General features: G+C 48.1%; 1 protein-coding gene and 1 pseudogene across 3 annotated transcripts in view; one reads left to right on the top strand and one right to left on the bottom strand.

Moving 5' to 3' along the window:
- Nucleotides 1-27,458, bottom strand: part of EML1 (EMAP like 1) — a 186,430-nt gene that overhangs the window by 94,015 nt on the left and 64,957 nt on the right. The window lies entirely within an intron of this gene.
- On the top strand, nt 1,405-1,548 carry LOC122469917 (annotated as a pseudogene).

Genomic DNA, 27,458 nt, shown 5'->3' with positions numbered 1-27,458 from the left:
TTGTTATTATGACCTTATTATATGTACAAGAGTCAGAGGAAAGATGGACCATGTCAGATGGACACATGGAAGATGTGTGTATTTTAAAAAGTCAAACTACGGGGCGCCTGGGTGGCGCAGTCGGTTAAGCGTCCGACTTCAGCCAGGTCACGATCTCGCGGTCCGTGAGTTCGAGCCCCGCGTCGGGCTCTGGGCTGATGGCTCAGAGCCTGGAGCCTGCTTCTGATTCTGTGTCTCCCTCTCTCTCTGCCCCTCCCCTGTTCATGCTCTGTCTCTCTCTGTCCCAGAAATAAATAAACGTTGAAAAAAAAAATAAATTAAAAAAAAATAAAAAAATAAAAAGTCAAACTACAATCCACTAGACGTGAAAACTATAGTCTACTAGATGAGATTAACTGAAAAAATTAGTAAGCGTGAAGAAACAGCAACAGAAACTATCCAAAATGAAATATAGAGAGAAAACAGCCTGGAAGGAGGCTGGGAGAGAGGCAGAGATGGGGGGAGGGGGAGAGAGAATATGAGACTAGAACACCAGGGAGTTTTTAAGACAAGCTCAAGTGTGCGGACATCCATGTAACTCAAGTCCCTAAAGGAAGAGCAGGGAGGAGGAGGGAACAAAAAATAACTGGAGAAACTAAGGCTGAAGTTTTTTCCAAATTTTATGAAAATTATAAATCCACAGATCAATCAGCTCAGTAAATCCCAAGCACCACAAACACGAAGGAAATCATACCATGCAGAGCAAAATCAAATTGCTTAAGACCAGTGATAAAGAGAAATTCCGGCAAACTAGGAACACAGAACTTCCTCGACTTGATAAAGAGCATCTACAGCAAGCCTAAAGCTACACCACACTTAATGATGAGAAACTGGCAGCTTTCTCCCTCACAACGAGGACAAGGCACCAATGTCCCTCTTACCACTCCTACTGGACATCACACTGAAAGTCCTCGCAAGTGCAAGAAGAGACAGAAAGGAAGTAAAAGGTATACAAGTTGGGAAAGAAGAAATAGAACGGTTTGCAGATGACATGATGGTCTCTGTAGAAAGCTCGAAAGAATCACCAAAACCATTCCTAGACCTAGTAAGTGATTCTAACAAGGTTACTTGATACAAGGTTAATATACAAAAGTCAATTGCTCTCCTATATACCAGCAACGAACAAGTGGGGTTTGAAATTAAGAACACAATGTCATTTATAATAGTGCCCCCAAACTGAACTACGTAAGTATAAATCTAGCAAAATAGGTACAGGATCTGTATGTAGAAAACTGTAAAATTACTACAAAGAAATTTTTTTAAAAGATCTAAAGAAATAGATATTCCATGTTCATGGATTAGAAGTCCCAATATTGTTATAATGTCAATTCAATCAATGTCAAATTGATTTATAGATTCAGCACAATCGCTTCTCGGCCTTTTGGCTAAGATCAAGTGTAGATTCAGCACAATCCCAACCATAATCCCAGTAGGCTATTTTGTGAATATCGACAAACTGAGTCTAAGGTTTCTTTGGAAGGGCAAAAGACCCAGAATAGCCAACACGATACCGAAGAACTAATACTACCTGACTTTATGAGCTTTATAGAGCTACAGTAATCAAGACATCATGTCATTGGGAAAAGAATAGACATATAGTCGAACGGAACGAATAGCCCAGAAACAGACCACTCAAATCCAGGCAGCTAGTCTTTGACAAAAGAGCAAAGCAATTCTATGGAGAAAGGACAGGATTTTGAACAAATGGTGCTTGAACAACAGGAGGCCCATATGAAAAAAATTTTTAGATGTAGATCTTACAAACTGTCACAAAAATTAACTGAAATTGGCTACAAAGGACAAAGTATTTTCAACTGAATAAACATGAAAACACAGCATACCAAAACTGGTGGGCTGCGGCTAAAATTCTAGAATTTTATAGCACTAAAAACCTACATTAGAAGAGAAGAAGGACAAAGGAGAGGACGAGGTGAAGGAAAATGGCCTCAGCTTCTACTTAGAAAACCCAAAGGAAGCAGAAGAGAGGAAGTGATATACTTCTGAGCAGAAATCAATGAAATAGGACAACAAAACAAAACAGTAGGGAAAATCAATGAAGACAAAACCTGGTGCTTGGAGACAATAAATACAATTGACAACCCTGTAGCCAAATTACTCAGCAAAAAAGGAAAAGGGGCAAAATGTTAGTATCAGGAGTAAGAGGTGACATCACTACAGGTCTACAGCTACTAAAAGGATACTAAGGAAATAATAAGTGCAACTTTGTACAATAAATTCAAGAACTTAGATGAAATATACGAGTTCTTTGAAAGATGAAACTACCAAAGCTTATGAGAGAATGCATAGAGAATCTAAATAGTTTTAATAAAGAAACTAAATTTATAGTTGAAAACCCTTCCGCAAAGAAAACCCCATACCCAGATAACTTCACTGGTGGAGTCCACCAACCATTTCAGGAAGAAATCATACAAACCATATGTAAACTCTTGCAGACATTTGAAGAGAGGGGCTATTTCCCAATTCATCTATAGGTCAGAATTACTCTAATGTCAAAATCAGACAGATATATTACCAAAAAGTGTGGGTTAGCACATACAGCAACTCTATCCGGATCTCCGATGCTCTAATCGTGGGAATGCAAAATGGTACAACCACTTTGGAAAACAGTTAAACCTATACCCACTGTTTGGTCCAACCATTCCACTCCCTGGTGTTTATCAAAGAGAAATGAAAACATACGCCCATACAAAGACTTGGACACCAAAGATCAGAGCAGTGGGATTTGTAATAGCCTCAGACGGGAAACAGCCCAAACGTCCATCACTAAGTGAATGCACAAACTGTGATACGTGCATATAATGGACATATGACTCAGTAATAAAAACATTTTAATGTTAACACAAGCAACACCACGGATGAATCTCAAAATAATTATGCTCAGCAAAAAGAAGCCAGAAAATAGAGTACATGCTCTATGATTGCATTTATATAAAATTACACAAGATGCAAATTAACCTACAGTGACAGAGGTCAGTGTTCGGAAGGTGGGGGGAGACAGGGGGCCGATAAAGGGTCACAAAAAACTTCAGGGGATGATAATGTTCATTCTCTCTATTGTGGTTCTGGCTTCACAGATATATGCATATCTCAACACTTACCAAATTGTTCATTTAAAATATGTTCAGATTAGGGGCGCCTGGGTGGCGCAGTCGGTTAAGCGTCCGACTTCAGCCAGGTCACGATCTCGCGGTCCATGAGTTCGAGCCCCGCGTCGGGCTCTGGGCTGATGGCTCGGAGCCTGGAGCCTGTTTCCGATTCTGTGTCTCCCTCTCTCTCTGCCCCTCCCCCGTTCATGCTCTGTCTCTCTCTGTCCCCAAAATAAATAAACGTTGAAAAAAAAAAAATAAAATAAAATATGTTCAGATCATTGTATGTCAATGATAATCCCAGAAAGTTTCTTTTTTCTAAGGGGAAAGGAAGCAACAAAAACAAAGAACAGTATAAAAAGAAAAAAAAAAGGAGGAAAGTATCTTAATGATTCCAGAAAACCTACTCAAAACACTCACATGTTAAAAGATATCAAAAACACTTCATAGTATAAGGCAGGATGCAAAGGAGAAGGGGAGGAGGAAAGAAAAAAAAGAAAAAAAGAAAAGAAAAAAAAGAAAAGAAAATATTCAGTTTGAACGAAGAAAGGAAACAATATACATTGGCCTACTTCTGGACCTAAAGGTGATAGCAGCTTTTTCCTTGGGGGAAAAAAAAGGAAAATAGTAAAAAACTTTTTTAACATTTATTTATTTTTGAGAGACAGAGAGAGACAGAGTGCCAGCAGGGGAGGAGCAGAGAGAGACAGACAGACAGACAGAATCTGAAGCAGGCTCCAGGCTCTAAGATGTCAGCACAGAGCCCGATGCAGGGCTTGAACCCATGAATTGTGAGATCATGACCTGAGCCGAAGTTGGATGCTCGACTGACTGAGCCACCCAGGCACCCTAAAAGAAAAATATTTGTAATCAAAGCCAGTGATTACATATTCCAGCAATCGCAGCAGAACTATATATTTCCCACCTCCCACCCCACTCCACCCCACCCCTATTTCTACCCTCTTAGATTAGCTTTCAAAATCCCACTGGAAATTGCTCATTCCAAATTCCACAAAAGATACAACCCCTGGCTCACAGCTGCTGATGGTCCCGCGGGAGCAGCCCTCAGGGCTGGGGATACAGCATGCTGCATCACTGAGTGTTCAGAGGGGGACAATGACATTGAACACCCTACCAACCCACGGAGCTGAGCATTCAGATCTAGCCAAGCAGACATCTGCCTCTCCACGTTCAAAACCCTGCTTCCAAGCCCAACCAAAATACGTTGAGAAATACTGCTCAGGGGCGCCTGGGTGGCGCAGTCGGTTAAGCGTCCGACTTCAGCCAGGTCACGATCTCGCGGTCCGGGAGTTCGAGCCCCGCATCAGGCTCTGGGCTGATGGCTCAGAGCCTGGAGCCTGTTTCCGATTCTGTGTCTCCCTCTCTCTCTGCCCCTCCCCCGTTCATGCTCTGTCTCTCTCTGTCCCCAAAATAAATAAATGTTGAAAAAAAATTTATAAAAAAAAAAAAAAGAAATACTGCTCAGAGTACATTTCTGTAATGTTATTATTTTAAAGGGTGTTTTGGGATAATACGAATTCCCTAATAATAACATGAGTTCTCTAGTTTCTTAAATGCATGTGAAAAGGATATGGGTGCATTTGAGCTGTGCCGTTTTCCAAAGTGAACCTTGCAGTTTGATTCTTTATTCAAGATCGATTTCAAGTTTAATCTGAAACGCGAATACTAGAAAAAAGTGGGGGGAAACCAAGAGACTGGGAAGGGGGAAGAATAGGAGATAATTAAAATGACCTTGTCCATCTAGACCCTCATTGAATAAGCTTCCCAGAAAGCCAAGTATTAGGAGGGGTACACATTTTCTAGGAGCACACTTTTTAAAGTTTCAACCATTTCATTCAATAACAAAAAGAAACCACCCGATTAAAAAAAAAAATGGGCAAGGGACTTAAATAAGCATTTCTCCAAAGATTTACAAAATGGCCACTGAGCACATGAAAAGATGTTTAACACTAGTTTAGTCATTAGGAAATTGTAAATCAAAACCACAGTGATGGGACACCTGGGTGGCTCAGTCGGTTGAACGTCCAACTCTTGATTTCAGCTCGGGTCGTGATCCCAGGGTCGTGGGATAGAGCCCTGTGTTGGGCTCTATGCTGAGTGTGGAGCCTGCCTAAGAGTCTCTCTCTCTCTCCCTCTGCCCCTCACCCTTGTTCATGCTCTCTCTCTCTCTAAAAAAACAAAAACCCACAATGAGACACCCCTTCACACACACTAGGATAGGATGGCTATAATCAACAAAACTGAAAATGAAAACGTTGGCAAGGATGTGGGGAGATTAAACCTCCTATGTTGCCACTGCGGAGAACAGGGCAGTGGTTCCTCAAAGAGTTAAACATAGAATCCCCATTCCACTCATGGGCTGCACACCCAAAAGAACCGAAAACAGGGACTCGAACAGGTATCTGCACAGTCATGTCCAGGGCACTGCTATTCACAACAGCCTGAAGATGATGGGTGCCTGGGTGGCTCAGTCAGTTAAACGTCCGACCTTAGCTCAGGTCATGATCTCAGTTTGTGAGTTCGAGCCCCACGTCGGGCTCTGTGCTGACAGCTCGGAGCCTGGAGCCTGCTTTGGATTCTGTCTCCTTCTCTCTCTGACCCTCCCCACTTGTGCTCTGTCTCTCAAAAATAAATAAATGAAGAAAATTAAAAAAAAAAAAAAACCAATAGCTTGAAGATGGAAACAACCAGGGTCTCCACCAGCTGATGACCAGAGAAAGGAAATACAGTGCATCCACACAATGGGTATTACTCGGCAATGAAAGAAATGAAGTTTTGACACCTGCTACAAGGTGGTTGGAACCTGAAAATACTACGCCAAGTGAAACGCGCCAGTCATGAAAAGACACATATTACACGATTCCACTTATATGAAGTATCTAGCCCGGGCAAATTCATAAAGGCAGAAAGCAGATTAGAGGTTGCCAGGGGGTGGGGGAGGGAAGAATGGGGTTGTTGCTTCACGGGGCCCGAGTTTCTGTCTGGGGTTAGGACAAAGTCCTGGAAATGGGTGGTGGTGCTGGTTCCACAACTTTGTGAATGTAGCTGACATCATCAGATCTGTACACGTTAAAATGGTTAAAATTGCCAACTTTTTTATGTATGTTTCATGGCATTAAACACGTACCCCAATTTTTCAACCATTTTGAATGATGGGCTTTCAAGAAACGGATAATACAATGCAGCCCTCAACAACAGGGGGTTGGCAATGCCGACCCCCACAGTCAAAAATCCACATATAACTTTTGATTCCCCAACAGTCTAACTACTAATAGCCTACTGATCACGTCAGCAGTCAGTCAACATATATTCTGTGCGTTGTATGTAATATATACCTTATTCTTACAATAGAGTAAGCTAGAGTAAAGAAGATGCTATTAAGAAAATCCTAAGGAAGAGAAAATACATTTACAGGGCTGTATCCATCGAGAAAACCCATGCTGTTCCAACCCGTGTTTCAGGAGTCGACCGTAGCCACACTCTCACGCATCCCCGCGCTCTCTCTGCCAGAGGCTGTGCTGGGTGGTGAACATGCAAAGTCTCGTGGGCGCAGACAACAGCACTAACAAGAGGGCAAGGGCAAGAACACAGGTAGGCATTCCCAGGAGGCATGAACGAGGGCCCTCAGGTGGGCCCGGAGGGTCTGGAGGGCTTCCCGGTGATGAACACAGCAGTGGCTGAGCTTTAAAGGAGCCAAAGGAATTTGCCAAACAGAAACAGAATGGCATCCAAAGAAGTGCCCCGTTCCAAACAACAGCTGATGAGCTTGTACATCAATTTTTTGGATGTTTTTATTTGTTTTTGAGAGAGAGAGAGAGAGACAGAGAGACAGAGTACGAGTGGGGGGAGGGGCAGAGAGAGAGGGAGACACAGAATCCGAAGCAGGCTCCAGGCTCCGAGCCGTCAGCCCAGAGCCCGACACGGGGCTCGAACTCACGAACCGTGAGATCATGAGAGCCGAATTTGGACGCTTAACCAGCTGTGCCACCCAGATGCCCCCGTAATGACCTGTTTAAAGACCCTATCTCCAAATAGAGCCACCTTCTGAGGTGCCAGAGGTTAGAACTTCAACACACGAATTGGGGGAGGGGGACACAATTCAGCCCACAAAAACGGTATTCATAGTACCGTGCCTTCCAGGTCCAGACACCACACAAGGGTCCCCACCAGGCCTGGCTGGTCTGCCAGGGTATCTCCGGGCTGCGAAATGGGTCTCCGTGGAGAAGGACCACCAGAGTGCTCACCACTGCCACACTTATTCTGCACCTAGTCACGTACAGTGCCTGGCTTGGAATGAATCAAAAAGCAAGTGGGTGAATCTCCTGACACTCTCAGCTCACTGAAATCGGTATCTGGAACCACCTTGAATAGTCGTCTCCAATGTTCTGAACCACAATCACATTCTGTTCCTGGTCAATACACAGTTCTTTGTTTTGTAGCACATCCCTGCTCACAACGAAGCTCTCGCACGCCTTCTGTCCCTGACTCACTTTCCCTCTTTGGCATCAGGCGGACTTCAGCTTTTTTTCCTCCCAAATGCAATCCCATTTATAGCACAGAATTCTCCAACAGTCTAAACAGTCATTTTTATTTGCCCTAAGATGTTTTTCCCAAGGAGCAGGGAGATATCACCAGGGGACAGCACCACGGTGCTATGTGGCAGTGGTTTTGCTCGAGTCAGGGAACAAAGGCACTGAGTGTCCGTGCGTCGTGGGGCACGAGCATCTTCACAGACTGGTGGGAACCGCGGAAGGCTGTGACACGCTGCTCACATTAGGATGCTCTGAGGGGCTGCGTTCAGCGGAGGGAGTGGCCACACTGGAGCCCCAGCCCTGCCGGACACCTGCTCGGTGCACCCACACTGCTCACCTGTACCCTATCCCTGCCCGAAATCGACACATGCAAGCACACAAGAAATGCTGCAGACCTGCCAGGTGTAAAAGGTCACCCCTCGCAAGAACGGACACTGGCTGAAGCCGACACAATCACCTGGACAACTGTGCCGAGGGCTTTCAGCCGTCGTGGGTAGGGATCTCGGCTCGCTTACAGTAAAGTTGAGAGGTATGACAGTTTAAAAAGTCATAGGTCCTGTGAACAGACATGCTAAGGTCTAAAACAACTATTTCTAAGCGAAAGAGACTTCATTTCCATTTCCCCCTATTTTCTCTCCCAACACATCCCACCTGACCGTTCCCACTGCAGTCCTCAGGGCAGAATTCTGGTTCTGAACCCCTAAGTGGAAACCCACGGCACCCTTTCCATGGGCTGGCTGGAGCTGGTTATGAATTCAGCGACCTTGGGAGAAGCTCCCAGGAAGTGCTCAGCCCGGCTCCGGATGCTAAAGGTAACAGTTCCCATCCTTGAGGCGCGCAGAAGCTAACAGGGAAAGACACAGGAAAACATCAGCGTCCACGGGCTACGGCGAGTGCGGGAGCGGAGGTGGGCATAAGGTCCCGGGGGACTGGGAAGATCAGAGAGCTGGAACAAAGGGCAGACGCTGCGGGCAGGCACCCGGCTCTGCCACGTTCTGGCCATGAGATACTGGCGACTGCTGGATCTCTCTGAGCCTGGGTCTCCTGACCGTAAAGCGTTACGCGTGTTGTAAGTCCTCCTTCCAAAAAGCCTCGGTGATTCCTGTTTTAGCCTGGGGCAGTCGGGAGAGTTTCCTGGGGGAAACGGTGCTTAACCCTCAGTGATACGGAATGTCACCCGGACCACCCACTCTAAGTCATTTCAGTCACCGTTTGCCTTCTTTGGGGGTACTTGTACTCTGGGAAATCACCTGCTCGTTTATTTGCTTACTTGTTTGTTTGTTGCTCCTCCTCTATAAGGACCGCTTTGTTTTGTTTGTTTCCTTCACTGTTCTTTCTAGAAGTGGGCTAGGCACGCTGGAGGCACTCAGGGAATATATGCTGGGAGGACAAGAACTAGCATCCTCTGGTCTGCAGTCTTCCCACGCACGCTGGTCTGCACCACGAGCAAAGCACGGCCATGGGCATTATCCGATCACCGGATCCAATCTTACAGATGATAGAAATTCAGGCCGGGAGAGGATGTATCACGTGCAGGCCCAGGGTCTCATCCGGGTCGCGTGAGACCAAGAGCCGCGATTCTCTGCCGCCGCCACACCCCGCCAGAAAGGGCCTCGGCTCCCATGCCCCTGCTGGGACACGGCGAGGCCAGGACAAGGTCGGCAGCCAACGAGGCCCTCGAACATGGCACGTTCTGCCGGGAGCCGGGAGCCAGCACACGCCTAAGAAAAGAAGCTCTTCTGCTGGCAGCAGGGTCCCCTGAGTGGCAATTTTATAACAAGAAATGGAGTCAATAGAAAAAGACGCTAGCTGCGCATCCCAAGTCAGCCCCCCCCCCCGCCACCCCCCTGGGACTGAGAGGCATGGCGGATGGAGAGTCCAAGCTGGAACGGCAGAGGGGGGCCTTGGTCTTCTTCCCAGGGGACGTGGCTTCGGGAGGGCCCGGCACTTAGGCATGCGGGAACCCAGCCTGTCACAGCTCTGACACTCCGGTGTGAATCCAGAAAACACAGATGGACTGGACCGGTGACAACCAGCCTGTCTGGTGGGGCAAAGTGGGCCAAGAAGAGGGAGAGCTGAAAAACGTGAGGAGGCTAGAGGGAGGTTTCAGCAGGCTGAGATGGGGACCGAAGAATGGAAATGATCAGAAACACGAGCGAAAGCAGACGAGCGTGGCCGCCTAGCAGGTCACTCCCGATGAGCCTTCTCGGCCGCTAACCTGTGTGGGCAAATTCAAGTCCGATGCCTTCCACGCGGGACCCACATCATAACAAAAGGGAAATCAACGGCATTTTATTTTTTTTATTTATTTTTTTTTCAACGTTTATTTATTTTTTTGGGGACAGAGAGAGACAGAGCATGAACGGGCGAGGGGCAGAGAGAGAGGGAGACACAGAATCGGAAACAGGCTCCAGGCTCTGAGCCATCAGCCCAGAGCCTGACGCGGGGCTCGAACTCACAGACTGCGAGATCGTGACCTGGCTGAAGTCGGACGCTTAACCGACTGCGCCACCCAGGCGCCCCACAAAGGCATTTTAAAGCAAAATGGACAGCGACTGGTTTCGGGGGTCCCCGTCCAAGAGGTGTTGCGCAGAGAAGGCCACAGAAGGAGAATGGATATGGACGAAGACAGGCATCAGAGCAAGAAGGGGTGGGGGGGACAGATCTCCTCTCCCATCTCACCCCCTGGCCAGGCCTGACTTTCTGCGAGCCCTGGCGGGAGCACTGCCTCCCGTGACACCTGTGAGAGCACTTTGAAAATGTCACTGGGGCACCTGGTTGGCTCAGATGGAAAAGCACACAACTCTTGACCTCGGGGCCGTGAGGTCAAGCCCCACATTGGGTGTAGAGATTACTAAATAAATAAACTTTTTTAAAAAAAGGAAGAAAGAAAAGGGGCGACTGGGTGGCTCAGTCAATTAAGCATCCAACTTTGGCCCAGGTCGTGATTTGCGGTTTGTGGGTTCAAGCCCCACGTCAGGCTCTGTGCTGACAGCTGGGAGCCTGGAGCCTGCTTCGGATTCTGTGTCTCCCTCTCTCTCTGCCCCTCCCCTGCGCGTTCTCTCTCTCTCTCAAAAATAAACATTAAAAAAATTAAAAAAGAAAAAAGAAGAAAATGCCACCGTACTTAATAAATATGAGGTAATTATTACCAGTGCTATTCAAACAAGCTCATTAAATAATTATCTGTCAGCCACCAAGTCCCCCCTTACACACACACACACCTGCACATATATTCTCATACACAGCTCCTATATTTGATACTCAAAAAAACACCGTCAGTGATGGTGCCATGGTCTAAAAAAAGTGGATTTTTTTGGACAAAGAACCCTAGAATGATAAGTAGTCCTAACTCTACTGAAGATATATATAGTCTGCCCTCTGGTTAGATGCCAGAGTTCCTATTTGCAATCATTTGCAACCACCTCCCAGGCTGCAAAATGCCTTTGTTCAAAAAAGAGCAACCCAATCTCTCATTTCTGCACACCAGGCTGTCTGTCTGTTCCTGTTAGTCAGTGTTCCACAGTGATGTGCCATCATCTAAAGCTTCAACCTGCCTTCCTGATTCATGGCCCTCCTGAGAGGGAGGGAATGTTGTAGTTTTCTAACCACAGATACACTTGCTGTTAATGGTCTGTGGTTAGCCACAGAAGTATATTACAGAACACGTGGGGAAGCAAGTAGAAATGTGATCGTCGATCCTAACCTAAGTGATTTTTAGATCTGTTCCTATTCCATTTCATCATTTGCTGTCACATGGGATAGAATCTCTTGTGTTGGAAGAGATAAGTGTCCCCTTCCTCCTGACACAGAAGGCAGCAGGTGCAATAAACAGAAAGAGCCCATAAAAGACCCAGGCTATGAGCGTATTACCCTGAACGGACCATTTAACCCTAGACTCCATTTCCTCATCTGTACATTAGGGACAATGACCCTATTTCACGGGGTCACAATGCCGAGACACTGAATTTAAAGAACTTTCTATAAAAGCAGGACAGATTTAGAAGTTCATGCAAGAATCCCTAACCAGGTTGGTTATCACCCAGCCTCGACGTCAATCGGCCAAGGATATAAGGGGAAGGAACTTTCTGGAACAGGTGATTCCACGGCTAGGAAGTGTGCTGGCTTTGTAAAAATCACAGCCCAAACCTGCCTCGGGGCTCTGGGTGTCTTCTAAGCACTGCTGTCTCTTCTCAAGCTTCTCATCTCCTCCCGATCGGTACCCTTCGGGCCACTTTGTAGCAACTGCTCCCACATGACACCTCAACACCATTGTTACCAGAGCTGAGCCCAGGCAAACCGCAGGTTCAGTTCTGAACCGACCCCTGGATCCTCATCTGATGCGAGGGTACCCTGTGCCACGTGGCAGGGAGGACTTAGTCTGCTCAAAGAAAGTGTATTAGGTTCATGGGAAAACGATGATCCGATGTTCTCCCTTGTCTAGCTGGATATGTGTGGGACTGGTTTGCTAAGAAGTCGTTTCAAACCAAAGAGTAAAACTCTGATACGGAAGCAAAGTCTGGAAAGGTCCGCGGAGGTGTCAAGATCCTCTCCCTGCCAGCTGCCACGTCCCAAGCGTTGACAGCCACCAGAAGAACCAAGAAGCATGCAAGTTTTTTTCTTAAGGTACCTCCCCCTGCAAGGAGGTGGGTGACCGTTTTTCTGGGACGCACCAGCATTGATCACAGCGAGAATAACGTGCCATACAATTCATCGTCGGTAAGCACAAACATGAGAATAACGTATTAGTAAGATAAAACACTGGGTTAACCCCCCTCTGACTTCAAAAGACACAGTGTATAGGGGCGCCTGGGTGGCTCCGTCAGTTAGGCGTCTGACTTTGGCTCAGGTCGTGATCTCGTGGTTAGTGAGTTGGAGCCCCTCGTCGGGCTCTGTGCTGACAGCTTGGAGCCTGGAGCCCGCTTCCGATTCTCTGTCCCCCCCCCCTCTGCCCCTCCCCCACTCGTTCTCTCTCGCTCACTCTCTCTCTCAAAAAAACAAAAGCATTACAAAACGTTTTAGAAGCACACTCAGATCACGCTGCAGCATTCAGTGGAAGTTGATGCTGATGTTCAACATTCTCTCTACTCTCTTCTAGAGGCGTCAGGACCAGGAAGACCAGGCTTCCTCCCTCCCCAGCCTGCTGCCCCACCCTGACATCTCTGTGTGCTTGAGCCGTTCTCCTCCCGGGTGCTCTTGCCCACTCTCAGCGCTTCGGTCACGTCCTCTACTGGCCGCTTCTCCTTGAAATCTCGGGCCCAGAACTGCCCCCACCTCCAGGCCTGGCTCCATCAGTCCACTGACATCGTCACCCGGAGGCACGGACGTGGGCGTACGTGTACATATCCGTGTCTGTGTGCAGATGAATACCATCTGTGAAGTCACATCCACCGTCCTGCCTGTCACCACCCTCCCAGGCTCCCTCACCTCTGAACACACCACCGACAGCCAGTCATTAATCTACAGTCTTGGCGTGTCCTTGACAGTTGCCATGTTTCTTCCCCTCAATACTAAATCAATCATCAAATCGTGCGCACGCTAAATTTTTCAGTGTTTAGACTATGAAATAGGTCCTCAATGTCCACAGATCTTAGGTCTGTCATCCCCACCTGGTTTGTCCTGACGTTTGCTTTCCGGGCTCCCGGGGGCGCCCCAGCTGGCTCAGCCACCAAGAGTCTTACCGGCCTCCTTCCCGTTCTTTGTAACGTCAGAGTGATCTGACCACCTCACAGCCCTGCCCAAATCCTGTAGCCGTCTCCACGTCTTTGGGATGAAATACTCAGCTCTTGGGGCCCAGCTTCTGCGTAAAGTGTAGCCCCACGCAACCCCCCACCCCACCCAGCTCCTGGGCTCCAGCCCTAGCTGGACCACCTCTAGCTCCCCAAGTACTTCAAGCCTTTTCCCAAACCACCTGCCTTTGGGGGACACCTTCTTCCCCTGTCCCTTACCTGGCTTCTTTCTCTTCGAAGCTCATCTCATCATTGCTATTTCCCCAGAGAAACACCTCTCATGGCCAGCGCTACAGCAGCGAGCTGGGCTGGGTGATTCTTCCGCGTATTTGCAGAGCATCACCTTGGCTGAGCATGATCACCACACTTACTTCACCCAGTCTCCATCAGACTGTGACCTCCCTGAAAACACGGACCGTGACATTCCTTTTTGGGATCTTCAGCATTACCTGCCACAAAGCTGACCCTTCAGGGAGGTGCTGCATTAAGAGCTGTTTCTAACACTTGAGCAGTGGTTCTAAAGGGAAGATCCAGGGGCGCCTGGGAGGCTCAGTCGGTTAAGAGTCTGACTTTGGCTCAGGTCATGATCTCACAGTTCGTGAGTTCAAGCCCCGTGTCGGGCTCTGTGCTGACGGCTCAGAGCCTGGAGCCTGCTTTGGATTCTGCGTCTCCCTCTCTTTCTGACCCTCCCCTGTTCATGCTCTGTCTCTCTCTGTCTCAAAAATAAATAAACATTAAAAAAAATTTTTTTTAATAAAAAATAAAAAAGAGATTGGCTTTGGGGCACCTGGGAGGCTCAGTCGGTTAAGCGTCTGACTTCGGCTCAGGTCGTGATCTCACGGTTCGTGAGTTCGAGCCCCGTGTCGGGCTCTGTGCCGACAGCTCAGAGCCTGGAACCTGCTTCGGATTCTGCGTCTCCCTCTCTCTCTGCCCCTTCCCCACTCGCTCGTTTTCTCTCTCTCTCTCTCTCAGAAATAAACACATAAATAGATAGATAGATAGATAGATAGATAAATCAATCAATAAATGGAAGATCCAAGACCCTTGAGAGCCCTTCAGGAAGTCCATGAGGCCAAAACCATTGCCATCGTGACACCACGATTTCATCGGCCTCTGTCCCTGTGTCCACACATGAAAAGGAGAAGTGGGTCGAACTTCAGGTACCTTAGCCGGGTCCAGGTGGCGGCACCGGGTCACCGTGCTCTTTGCCGCCACTTGCAGAAAAAAATGCCAAGTGCATGTAAGAATGTCCTTGCTGAAGCCGCAAGAGATACTAATTTTATTGAAACTCCACCCTTAAGAGCACGTCTCTACTCTTCTGAGTGACAAACGGCGCGTGCACATACAGCACATTTGCTGCACTGACCAAAGCGCACCGGTTGTCTCGCGGCAAAGCTGAGCTGCGAACATTCTTCAGGAAACACCATTTCCACTTGAAGGAACAACCGAGGCACACGCTGCGTCTGCACAAACTCAAGAGCTGCACAATCCAGCGAGTCAGTATTTTTCGAGTGGTCAAAGCCTGATGTCACAAAATCACGCGCAGGTGATGCAACATGGACCAGACGGTGTGACCCCTGACCTCCAGTGTCAAAGCGAAGGGCCCAGAGCAGAAAGACGGGCACACAAATCCACGCGGCAGTGGACTCCTTCCTCTCCTCGGAATTGGCTGTGTGGCCTCCCGGATAGAAGTCTGTTTTGTACCGGAGTCTCACAACCGTACCATTTCAACCTAAGCTCTCCTCATTTCAAACAAAATACACAGCCTCCAAAGCTGGGCCAAACTGGGGGTGGTGTGGAGAAAACCCGGGGACCAGGAACACAAGAAGTGGACTCCAGATGTCACCAGAGGCTCTGGGTGAGCTGAGCATCCAGGGCCAAGACCTCCGGGTGTGCATCTCCAGCACCAGGGGTACGTGTCTGCCTACAGACGGCGTGTTGTGGGACTCCAGTCAGATCTCGGCCCACAGATGTCCCCAGGCCACACTTCACCTTCCACCGACAGCATCTGATATCGGTAATAACCCTCCGAAAGGAGGGGATGTAACGAAAGCCCATGCAACAAACACTGTATGAGAAATGAGGCATAAAAGGCAAGGGTGAGCGAGAAGTAAAAGAACACGTGATGTGGACATCTGTGCTCTGAAGTGTCAGCAGGCATCCCGTGAGAAGTACTTGCCACAGGGCAATACCCACATTCTCGCTCCTTCAGATCCCTATCTTCCACGAGCCGCCTTTTACCTCCCAGCAAACACGAAACGAACTCAGCAAAGTTGCAGGATACAAAATTAACAAAGAGATCTGTTGCGTTTATATAAACTAACAACGAAGCAGCAGGAACAGAAATGAGGAAAGCAACACTATTTATATAACTGCACCAAAAAGAATAAAATGCCTAGGAAAATTTTAACCAAGGAGGTGAAAAGCCTGTACTCTGAAAACTATAAAATACTGATGAAAGAAATTGAAGATGACAGAAACACGTGGAAAGATATACCATGTTCATGGATTGGGGAAACCAATGTTGTTAAAATGTCCATACCACCCAATATAATCCACAGGTTTAATGTAATTCCTATCAAAATACCAATAGCACCTTGCACAGAACTGGAACAAATAATCCTAAAATTTGTACAGAACCACCAAAGACCCCAAATAGCCAAAGCAACCTTGAAAAAGAAAAGGAGGGGTGCCTGGGTGGCTCAGTTGGCTAAGTATCCGACTCTTGATTTTGGCTCAGGTCATGATCTCATGGTTCGTGAGATCACGCCCCACGATGGGCTCTGCACTGAGAGCATAGAGACTGCTTGGGATTCTCTCTCCCCCTCTCTCTACCCCTCCCCTGCTCACAGTCTCCCTTTCTCAAAATAAATAAGCTCAAAAAGAAAAGAAAAACAAAGCTGGAGGCATCACAATTCCAGACTTCAAGATATACTACAAAGTTGTAATAATCAAAACAGTTTGGTATTGACACAAAAGTAAACACACAGATCAACGGAACAGACTAGAGGGTTCAGAAATAAACCCACATTTCTATGGTCAATTGACCTATAACAAAGGAGGCAACAGCATGCAATGGGAAAAAGTCCGAGAAATGGATAGTAACATGTAAAAGAATGAACCTGGACCACTTTCTTACGCCATACACGAAAATAGACTCAAAATGGATGAAAGACCAAAACGTGAGACCTGAAAACATGAAAGTCATAGAAGACACAGGCACTAATTTCTCTGACATCAGCCATAACAACTTCTTTCTAGACATGTCTGCTGTGGCAAGGGAAACAAAAGCAAAATTAAACTTGGGATTACAGCAAAATAGGAAGCTTTTACATAGCTGAGGAAACGATCCACAAAACAGAGAGGCAATGGGATGGGAGAATTTACAAATGAAATTATCTGGTAAGGAGTTAATATCCAAAATATATAAAGAACTAATATAACTCAACGCTCCTCAAAAAAACTCAGAGGACGTGAACAGACATTTTGCCAAAGAAGACATCCAGATGGCCAAGAGGCGCGTGAAAAGATGCTCCACATCACTCATCACCAGGAAAATACAAATCAAAACTACAGTGAGATATCACCTCACATCTGCCAGAATGGCTACAATCAACAACACAAGAAACAAGTGTTGGTGAGGATGTAGGGAAAAAAAAAAAACCCTCGGGCACTATGGGCAGGAATGCAAGCTGGTACAACCACTGTGGAGAGCAGTATGGGGGTTCCTCAAAAAATTAAAAACAGAACTACCCTACAACCCAGTAATTCCACTACTGGGTATTCACCCAGAGAAAACAAAAACAGTAATTCAAAAAGATAAATGGACCCCTATGTTTACTGCAGCGTTATTTACTACAGCCAAGATATGGAAGCAACCTAAGCGTCCCTCAAGAGACGAATGGATGAAGAAGATGTGGTCTATATATACAAGGGAGAGTATTACTCGGCAATCAAAAAGAATGAAATCTTGCCACTTGCAGCAATATGGATGGAACTGGAGTATATCGTGCCAAGTGAAATAAGTCAGTCAGATTCTGTTCACGTGTGGGATTTAAGAAACAAACGAGCAAAGAAAAAAGACACAAACGAAAAACCAGGCTCTTAAATATAAAGAATAAACTGATGGCTGCCGGAGGGGAGGTGGGTGGGGGGATGGGTGAAACAGGTTAGGATTATGATGAGCACTGAGTCGTGGATAGAATTGTTGAATCACCATATTGCATACCTGAAACTAACAGAACACTCTATGTGAATTTCACATGAATGAAAAAAAAAAATGCTCCTCTTATAAGCATCTCCATGACAGAAGCAATGCCAGCATCACCAACGTGGTTTACCTTTCAGACCATGCAGAGAAAGGAGATAAATCACAAACACCCTACATACACATCCTCTTAGCTTATGAAAACCCCACAAAAGACAACTCAGAAATGTCCCCCCATCGATCACTTAGGAGTTAATCTACGAATCTCTAATTCTGCCATCCAGTCAATGCTGCAGAAAGTATTCCAAAGCTGCTATTCTGCTCCTGAAAATAAATATCTATTCATTCCCATTTTAACAAAGGCAGACAAGAAGAAACCATTGTTTGTACACGAAAAAGAGATCATTACAGTTTTCTCTAAAATAAGTCTGTGTTCACCGTGGCACGACAGGGGATGCAGTGTTAGCGCATTTGAAGACGTACAGTTTGTTTCTAAAACAAAGCCTCACAGGCCTGTTTAAGCACCGGGGGAAATTCAGACTCACGGATTTCAAAATGATGAGGCAATGCTCAAAACTCAGAGCTGTGGGTTGTACAGGACAGTTCTGGAATCAAACCACCCAGAGTCTGAAACAGCTGGTTCTGCGCCTCCCTAACTGTGTGACCTTGAGCAAATTACTCTGCCTCTCTGAGCCTCAGCTGTTCTACCTGTAAACCCGAGTAACTCAGCCTGCCCACCACAGGATTGCCGGGACATTAAAGAGCCTATCGGCCTAGTACCGTCACTCGGAGTCTAGCACAAAGTCACCCACAGTTTGTCTTTGCTATAATAAGGACCGCTGAGACCCCCGCCTGCTTGATGGCCATTCTACAGAGGTGCAGTCATGGCCTAGGAGTGTGGGGAAAGACATCCTCATGGCTGGGAGCTGACTGGTCCATGTGCTGTAGGATTCATGGAGCTTGGGGAGGGGAGGGGAGGGGAGGGGAATTGGAAGGGCTTGAACAGGTTGCATGTTGCAAGCCGCCATGTTCTCTAAAACAGCTTTAACTTGTATTCTAACAGACTCCATTCTTTTTTTTAAGACTTCCTTGTTGTATGGAAACCAATTTGACAATAAATTTCATATATTAAAAAAAAAAAGACTTACTAATTAAAAAAAATGCTTTATAATAAAATTGGTTCCTGTGACCTTCTTTTTGGGTTCTTATTTAAAGATGAATTTCTGGAAGGCGGCTGGGTGGATCAGCGGGTTAAGCGTCCACCTCTTGATCTCGGCTCACGTCACGATCCCAGGGCCGTACAACCGAGCCCCACGTTGGGCTCCATGCTGACAGCGTAGAGCCTGCTTGGGATTCCCTCCCTCTGCCCCTTCCGTGCTTGGGTTCTCTCTCCTTCTTGTTCAAAATAAATAAATACAACATTTAAAATGAAATAAAGTGAAGATCAGCTCTGCCTTGAATCTTTGCAGGCCCTCTCCTTCTGTGAATTTCCATGAAAATGGCAAACAGTGCCACCTTCCCTCTTTATCCTTCAGTGTTTGGGGAGAGAACAGTGTGGTCTCATAGAAGTTACTTAGGAGCAACACAACACTGCAGAAGGCTACAGGTGTGTCAGACACAGGACGGTGGCCCCCTTGGGTCCCGGCTGGCCCTCAGGCTGGCAGTCCGCAGAGCCTCAAAGCCCGGGCACCAGCCCCTCCATGCACCGTGCAAAGAGGACTCTGGGCCAGATGTTCTGGAGCATAAACCTAAGTGTTCAGGATGTCCAAGGTTTTGTTCACTTTAGTTGATAACTAGTTATTGATTTGGATTAGTATGCAAATTAATAACTCGACGCAATAACTTATATGCCAAGTTTACAGTCTTTTTACATCCCTATACCTCTCTCTCTAACAGGTAGTTTTATCTGTCAGTCCTGATAATCTATCAGATTCTCTCTTCTACAACCGAAAATCCATACAAATGTATACCCATTTGAATTGTTGCCTTGAAGATTTTTTAATTTTCTTTAACGTTTATTCATTTTGGAGAGACAGAGCGTGAGTGGGGGAGGGTCAGAGAGAGAGGGAGACACAGAATCTGAAACAGGCTCCAGGCTCTGAGCTGTCAGCACAGAGCCCGACGTGGGGCTCGAACCCACAAACCATGAGATCGTGACCTGAGTCGAAGGCGGACGCTTAACCGACTGAGCCAATCAGGTGCCCCCGAAGATTTTTTTTTAAGCTAGGCAAAACTGTTGTATTTTTTCCCCCTGAAATCAAAGCCAGTATTTCTCTTGCACAAAACCGTCACGTGTTGCTTCCTCACCGAGAAACACAAAATTGACAAGAGTTGATATTTAAAAGCACGCAAAACTGGTTCAGCCATACCCCTAACCCTTTCTCGGGGCATAACAAGATTAATCATCTTTTCTCAAGAAAGGTAGCTAACGAAGCGTCCCGGGCCAAACAGCGTACTTCGTTTCCAACGGCAGCACCTAATTTATTCCGCCGTGAGGAGAAAGACGTGGGGCTGACAGTGTGGAACGGATTTTTTGGCAGAGTGAATTAGAGATCCTCTGGCTAAAGGGCCCTCTGCCCACTCTCCCCTTGCTAGCAATGGATCAGGAAAGAGAATTGTTACACTTAGAAAAGCTTCATCCCTCCGGTGAGAATGTTTAGCTGAAGAAAAGCAACTTGTAACAAAGCAGTTGGTAACTGAGATGCTAGGCACTGGGAACTCCAAACAAACAATTCGGGAGCCTCTATTCAAAGGTTTATATTTCCTTGACCCTTGAAACTTTCAGCAACCCCGCGGAGAAGCCTGTGTTCCCCCTCCCAACCCACCCGTTTCAAACAGGCCCTAAATCTTGACACTCTTGAGTCTCGTTGGTTTGGAAGAAATCCCTGAGCCAGACAAATTGTAGAACCCATTGTCTGGCCAGGGAAGAGGGCCGTGCACCCTGGGAGTGCATAATCAACCAGAAAGGGTCACCAAGAGGCTCCTAGCAGGGGAGAAACTCCCAGAAACACCTGAATGCTATTTGGTCCCTCCAAAAGGCCACTAGGTTCAGATGCTAATTCGCCAGCCTCACAGTTACTGTTTCTAGTCACAGTAGATCAAAAAAGGACTCATCATGTGGATATAGTTAAACAACATTCATTAGATTGACTTTCTCAGGCTATCTATCCCCAGAGGGGTCTGTTGTCTTCAGCCTCAGAAATGCCCTCGAGCGTATGTGACCTGGGAGTGGGGGGCACCTGCCAAGGCACCACTGAGAAAGTCAGCAGGCCCAAACCACCAAAATTATTCTCTGTTGTATCAATTCCAACGCACAGTTATCATTCACTGAGGAAGCCAGGCAACACTCTTGAGCATGTCAGAAAGGAGCAGAGAAGGTGAACCCCAAAAGGCACGGGGGGTAACACCATCGGGGGACACCCCGCAGATGTCTCTGCATGTGGGGGAGGGGAAACATCACTTCCTCACAGGGTCGGGAGAGGGCTGGAGTTCACACCACAAGGCACAACGACCCAGACCATCCCGCTGGCAGGGATCAGGAAGCCCATTTCTCAGCACAGAGAACTAAGGCACATGCTGAAGTCGGGTGCCTTGTCCCAGGAATCTGAGAAGAGCCACCACCCCATCTGGATTGGGTTTTGAAAAGGTGAGTCTCGGAAGGTAGAAATTTGGCCCAAATCGACAAATAATTTTCAGAGGACCTCTGAAGGCAGCAGGCTAGGAAAAATAGGGGGTGTGGGGCCTGCAGATAGAGAGCTGTTCCTCGCTGAAGCGCCCAACCCTTACTATGGAGAAGGCCAGGCCCAGCCGTGCCACGGAACGGTGTGAGCACGGGTGAGAAACTACAACAATACGCAAGCCGCAGACAGTAGATGTCAAGGCAGATGGGGTACTTGTCACAGCCAAGTGCCAGGCCCCTTAACAGGAGACACACAGGGGCGCCTGGGGGGCTCAGTCAGTGGGGCGTCTGACCTCGGCTCAGCTCGTGATCTCACAGCTCGTGAGTTCGAGCCCTGCGTCGGGCTCTGTGCTGGCAGCTTGGAGCCTGGAGCCTGCTTTGGATTCTGGGTCTCCCTCTCTTTCTGCCCCTCTCCCGCTCGTGCTGTCTCTGTCTCTCAAAACTAAATAAATAAATGTTTAAAAAAAAAAAGGAGACACACAGATTCCTGTGGATGGGACAGAGGGAGGGAGGGAGGAATATAGTGAAGTCAGGAGACTCTCCCTGAGCTTTGCTTCCTCGGGACAGAAGTCAGCACAACATTAGGCACATCGGGCTGCCTGGCTCTGGAGGCACCCGGCTGGCTCTAGAAGACTCGGTGACAGGTGGCTGCAGTATCATGGCTTCAGGGTTCCCTCCAGGGGCACCATTCACCTACAAGCCAGGCTTTTCCCTGAACGTTGGCCAAGCAGCAGGCCAGTGCCCACGGATGCAGGACAGGAGGGAGCCCAGCCGTGCGCTCTCGGCAGCAACCTCCCCGTGCACAGGGCCAGGTTGGCCGTCAGGTCCCACAGGCACACAAACCCTCCCCCCCAACCTCCTGGTGCCTGATACGCTTCTGAATACAGATTCCGACCTGGGAACAGAAGCATGGAACAGGTACATGTATTACCCAATATCCCCAGAGGCTCCTGGGGCAGCACCCATAAAAACACGCTCAAAAGCACAGAAAAGCAGAACTCTCACACAAAAAGAAATACACATAAACCATTAAAACCACATGCTTCAATTCAGAGGAGTTGTAGTCTTTTTGTTTGTTTGTTTGTTTGTTTTTCCCCCTTCACCAAATGATTTCAGATCAGGCCAAGTCTAAGTAACAAACAAGTTACCAAAAAACATCTGGTGTGCAGAGCCTTGCGGATTTTGAAATCCCAGATAAGGGATGTGGGCTGAGTTAGCGGCCTCTGCTCCCTCAGGGCTACCGGATCTCAGGGCACCGCGCGAGGGTCGGAAGCTGGCCAACAGACAGAGCACCAGCCTAGGCCCCGGGGCACCAGGCCGAGAGCCCGACACACCTCAGGGTGAGAACGGAAAACTGCACGCATAAGGATGTGCTACTGTGAGACCGGTGGTTTCTCCACCTCTTTAGGAAACACTGGATTGTGATTTCAGGGGAACAGGAGTTAAAAAAAAAAAAAAAGGCATAGCACTTTACCTAAATGTGATGGTGAAGGTCAACATTTGGTAAATATGGTATTTAAAAAGATAGGGAAATTCACACATTTAAGAAAATGCACGGGGGCGCCTGGGTGGCTCAGTCAGTTAAGCATCCGACTTTGGCTCAGGTCATGATCTCGCAGTCTGTGAGTTCGAGCCTCGTGTTGGGCTCTGTGCTGACAGCTCAGAGCCTTGGAGCCTGTTTCAGATTCTGTGTCTCCCTCTCTCTCTGCCCCTCCCCCGCTCGCATTCTGCCCCCCCTCAAAAATAAACTTAAAACAAAAATTAAAAAGAAACTGAGATAGAATCCTGTAAATAATCTCACAATGCCTTATGTTTTATACATCCGGATTTCTAAATGTCAGGTTTTCTTAAAGCAGAGTGTATCTATAAATAATTTCCAAGATCCAGGAAAACACCAAAACTTGCAGAATAAAAGGTGCAATTATCTAGGTCTTATCTTCTTTTTTCAGTTAAGCACTCTTAAAGAGGTACACGACCAGCTGGACGTAGATGCTAACACGGAGACAATGAACGGAAGGCAGCGCGGCAGGGTTCAGAGAGCCCTGGGTTTTGTGGGAGACTTGCCTGCGTGGCTGCGGTGAGTCTCCCCAGCATCCCTCCGTCTACCTGATCCTCTCTGAAATGAGTGTGATAGTGTCTTACTCACCTTAGAGTGTGGCTGTATTCACTGAGACACAGATCTGAAGCACTCTACACTAGAGCAGGGACTGTTTTACACTGGGGCTACGCTTTCGGGTCGGTCAATGAGACGAAGATCGCCTCGCGATGACCCTTGAAAAATCCCTTAGTCCACAGTGCACCGTCTCTCCATAAATCCCTCCGGTGTGGGAACAGACTCCGGTGGTTGGACGCTGCGTAGAGGCCACGGTGAATAACAACCGGGTAAGAAACAAACTCAAATTGCACACGTAGGCAGTTTTAGTCGCAGGTCTAGTGTTTCACCAACCAGGTGCACCGATATGTGTAAGCCATGCGTGTTGGAAGGTTGCACGCTGATGGCCATCATCCAGGGGCTTTGCTACACACGACTGACTTATTTCACTACTGTAAACAACGAAGAAGGGTTTTTTGGTATTACTGAAAAGCTTTTCAGCACCAGGAAGTTCTCCCTTCGCCTTTCATGATAATGTGAAGATAGCGAGGCCCTTTGTAAAATTTTACTATTGAGTTTTCATTCAGCAGCGTCTACTGAACCTACCCTACGTGTGAGGCACCTTGCACAACAAAGGAAGGAAGCAAAATAAACAGACAACGCAGGGACCCTGCCCTAAAGGATCTCACGAGCTGGTGGCAGAAACAAAGACCGCACCGGAGGCGGCCACAATGCAAGATGGAGTGAACCAAGCGCCACTCAGAGGTGCACGTATCGTAATCTGCAAGCGCAGAGGAAAGCTGAAGGAAGGCGGAAGGAGACCGTCTCTGCCGGGCCCGGGATGAACTGTATTTCAGCACGGAAACAGGAGGGGATGAGGGTCGACAAGGCTTGACTACTCAGCCGTGGCAATTCTCGGCATCCTGGAGGAACGCAATGGTAGGTAGAGGGATGTGCTAAGACCCCAAATCCAACATCGATGGGACGCCTGCTTAGCATGAGGAACCAGGATAGAACAACATTGTTGCAACCATCAAGAGAACAGGACGGCAACACTCACCACTCAGCATTAACCTCTCCATTCTAGACCACGCTGCAGGACCTCTGGCGCCTGCCCTCCAGACCCTCCCTCCACGCTTCCGTCCCGTTCTCTGTGCTGGCAGGCTGCTGGGGGCACCGGGGTGCTGCAACGTGCTCCTTTGAAGGTCCAACCCAGACCTGTCCGTCTCCAAAGCCCACGTTCTGGACCCTGGGAAAAGTGATTTGTTGATAGGCTACAGAGGGTCTCGAAAGAGATGCACGTGATCGTTGGTGCTAATTTGCAAGAGCTAACGATCCACTTTACACACAGGCAGCCTATGCTTGCTTATCTTTTTAAACAGTCCTGCAAATGAGATGCTCAACCAGACATTCATGTCAGTGGACTGTGCCAAATGTGTAACAGCAATCTCTAAAAAAGAAAAAACTCAAGAGATATTCCAAGACTCCCGCCCAAATCCTTCCTAGATCATGGGTCTCACATCTGCTGTTTCCTTTCTTAGATTCTTAGCTAGTTGCGAGAGAATGCATGCTATTGGTGATCAGAAGGCATATGTCACGGAATTTCTGTAGCAAACATATGCCCCTCATCATTTTTCTACACTGCTCTAACATTTTTTCCCACCTCCTCCATCCCTAAGAGAGCTTAGACACTTGTCACCATTCTCTGCGTGTCAGAGGGGCCTCTGTGGCTGTTAGATGGCTTTACAGGACAGCTCAGAGTCTGAGCCCTGTTTCCCGAATTCTGCTCCGCCCTTCTGGAGCCTGGCCTTGTACTGATGCTAGCTCCGGGAAAGAACACACTTTTTATTACACGGATTCCAGAGATAAGAAGCTTAGACTTTACACAGACAGGAGAGCTGCTAGATCCCATGCAGGGGGGATCAGGTGACACCCAGCAGGGGCTCTGACAGCCTTGAACTTCGAGGTAATAATCCCATTTTTTTTTAAGCCCAGCTTTGAACCCTTAGTCAGACGTTGTTCAGTTTGGGATTCTAGAACTTCATGAAACAATGGTTTTAAAAAGGGCTCAGCAAGTGAAATAAGCCAGTTACAAAAGGTCAAATCCGGCAGGATTCCACTCATCTGTAGGGTAGTCAAACTCGCAGAGACAGAAAGTGAATGCTGGGGGGTGAAGGGGGGGGGAGTGGCACCAGGGGCTGGGGGCGGGGCTCGGGAGTTTCAGTTCTGCAGGATGACAGCGTCCCAGGGATGGGCAGTGGTGACGGCTACACAGCAGTGGGAGAGTGATTAGTGCCCCTGAGCTGTAGGCTGAAAGCGGTTAGGCGGGGGCACTTCTCGCCATGTGTATTTTCCCACGATTACAAGTTCTTAAAAGTGGTTCCAGGAAAAGAACAGATATGATGACAGGATAAGGGTGCTGGGGAGCGCCTGGAAGTAACAGAGCTGTTCACACCAAGACTGGACGCAGCTGCAGGGGCTACTCAGAGAGACGGTTAAAACTTCCTAAGTAGGCAGTTACCAGCCTGAAATGACCCACTCTTGGGTCAAGGCCCGCGGTGTGGGCCCTCGTGTCAGTGGAGTGTGCTGAACGTGTCACAGCAACCTCTAGAAAAGAAGCTGCTGGTCTGGAGTGCACCGAGACTCAGACCGGAGGCCCGGGGGCACCACGTGAACTGGCCTCAAGCAGCTCTGAGCTGGGCAGGCCTCCCCGGGCAGGGAGCCGGGTTCTAAAGGACGTGAGGAGCAGTCGGGTGAAGAAGGTCGTGGAAGGCAGGGCCGCAGCCTGTGAGGATGCATGTCAAGCACCTTTGGACTTTTTCAGAATCCAAGGGTGCTGGGGGGGTGGGGAGGGGAGGAGGCGGCCCCTGGGGGCCAGGGAGGCAGGTGGGAGGCGGTTCCAGATTTGGGCCTGTCCTCCAAGCTATGGGGGAACTTCCATGGGACTTTGAGAAAATCAGAGATAAATGGGATTTCTGTCTCAGAAAGTGAAGTGGGGCGATGGGAAGGGAAACGGGGGTGAAGACAAGGAAACATGTCCGGAGACCCCACCGCGAGCCAGGGAAGGGCACGCAGGTCTGAGCCAGTACGTGGCATGCAAGGCACACAATGAACCCGTCTCCTAAGCCCCCTCTGTGTCCATGATGGTTCCCATCACTATGCATCAAGTGTAACTGGGCACTCGGCAACGCTGTGTTGAGTGCCTGGGTTCAAATCCCAGCTCTGAAAAGTGTCAGCCAGGGGGACCTTTTTTTTTATTATTATTATTTAAGTTTATTTCTTTTGAGAGCGAGAGAGAGAGTGCACGAGCAGGAGAAGGAAAGGGGCAGAGAGAGGAAGAGAGAGAATCCCCAGCAGGTTCTTCACCGGCAGCGCAGAGCCTGATGCAGGACTCGAACTCACAGACTGTGACATCATGACCTGGTCCAAAATCAAGAATCAGTCGCTTAACCAACTGAGCCACCCAGGCGCCCCTGGGGGACCTTGAGAAAGTCACCCAGACTTCAGGGCCTCTGCTGCCTGGACTGTCAAAACGGGGATCATCACGGGCACCACGTCAAAGGGGTACGGCGAGGAGAAAGGGGGCACTTGCAAAGCGCTCAGGCCCGAGCCGCCTGTTGCTGCCTGCCGAGAGCTTCCCTTCCCCTCCCCCCACGGTCTACACAGGACAGCGGGGCCTACACGGGCAGCCAGAGACGCAGGGGCCCCGGCCCCACCTCCCAGAGCACAAGGTCCGGTCTGGGAATGACAAGCGTGTGGTGAGAGCGTTATAATTATGTACAAGATGCGGTATGAACACGTATCTGTATCTAATTAAATTACAGCGACTCAGCAAAAGCCCATTTTCAAGGAAGGCAGAGCTATCACACACGGGGCCAGATCTCAGTCTTTGGGAGCACTGGTGTGTGGGCAGTCCTGCTTAATTACTTTCTAAAGGACTAATTTGGTGGAGCCACGCTAACAAATGATTATCTGTATTAGAGCTCCCACGCGGTCCCCGAGGAGCAGTCTGCGCGGCTTACGCCCGGAACGGTTAAGCACCGTGAGTGACT

The sequence above is a fragment of the Prionailurus bengalensis genome, chromosome B3 (genome assembly GCF_016509475.1).
Source record: "Prionailurus bengalensis isolate Pbe53 chromosome B3, Fcat_Pben_1.1_paternal_pri, whole genome shotgun sequence".
Lineage (NCBI taxonomy): Eukaryota > Metazoa > Chordata > Mammalia > Carnivora > Felidae > Prionailurus > Prionailurus bengalensis.
The sequence above is the reverse complement of the archived record's forward strand: the minus strand, read 5'-3'. Positions and strand labels throughout refer to the sequence as shown.